Source organism: Myotis brandtii, unplaced genomic scaffold (assembly GCF_000412655.1).
Source record: "Myotis brandtii unplaced genomic scaffold, ASM41265v1 scaffold18167, whole genome shotgun sequence".
Lineage (NCBI taxonomy): Eukaryota > Metazoa > Chordata > Mammalia > Chiroptera > Vespertilionidae > Myotis > Myotis brandtii.
The window spans coordinates 7,159-8,060 of NW_005356739.1; positions in this window are offsets into that span (position 1 = coordinate 7,159).

Sequence of the window (902 nt, forward strand, 5' to 3'; positions counted from 1 at the left end):
CTGGCAGCTTCCCTGGGGGCAGGACAGACAGAGTGAGCACAGCTGAGCCTCTGGAGGAGGAAGGTCACTGTCCTCACCCCAAGGTCAGGAGCGCCCTCTGCAGACTTGGACGGGGAGGGCCTGTGGGACACTATGGTGCCTGCAGGCCCTGCTCTGAGGGGAGGGTCCATCCTGGAACCAGAAGGAAGATCTTCCGGGGCTTCCCCAGCGTTTCTCCAGGGGCCTGGACAGGAAGGCTGGTGTCTAAGGTCTAACCCCGTGGTCGACAAACAGTGGCTCATGAGCCACATGCGGCTCTTTGGCCCCTTGAGTGTGGCTCTTCCACAAAATACCACAAAATACCACACCCAGGCACACAGGTACAGTGCTATTGAAACTTCGTAGCCCATATGCAGAAGTGGGTATTTTGTGGAAGAGCCACATTCAAGGGGCCAAAGAGCTGCATGTGGCTCTAGAGCCGTAGTTTGCTGACCACTGGTCTAACCGACATCCCATGGTTCTGATCTTAAAGGGCCAGACTAATTATCACACAAAATGCCCCCAAACAGGTATTGATGGTTTCCTGTGTGGCTTGTCCTCTCCATCGATCTGTCAATGTCCCCACACACACACGCATTCAATGTCTTCAGCTCTTTCTGTGGCAATTGCATGGGGACGACGAAGAGATTGCTCCCCCTAAACCCACACCCACCTCATCACAAAGGGCCCAGCGCAGAAGGCACTGCATCATCAGCCAACACCCCCCATTCATTGGTCGGATGAGCGCGTCCACAGAGACAGACTGAATGAGTGACATGCGTGTCAGGAGCCCCTCCCGTCTGTGAAGAGGGAGGAGCCCAGGGCTGTGTCCCAGGCTCATGTCCCTTCTCAATCCCCCAGCGCCCTCAGGACTCTCAGCACCA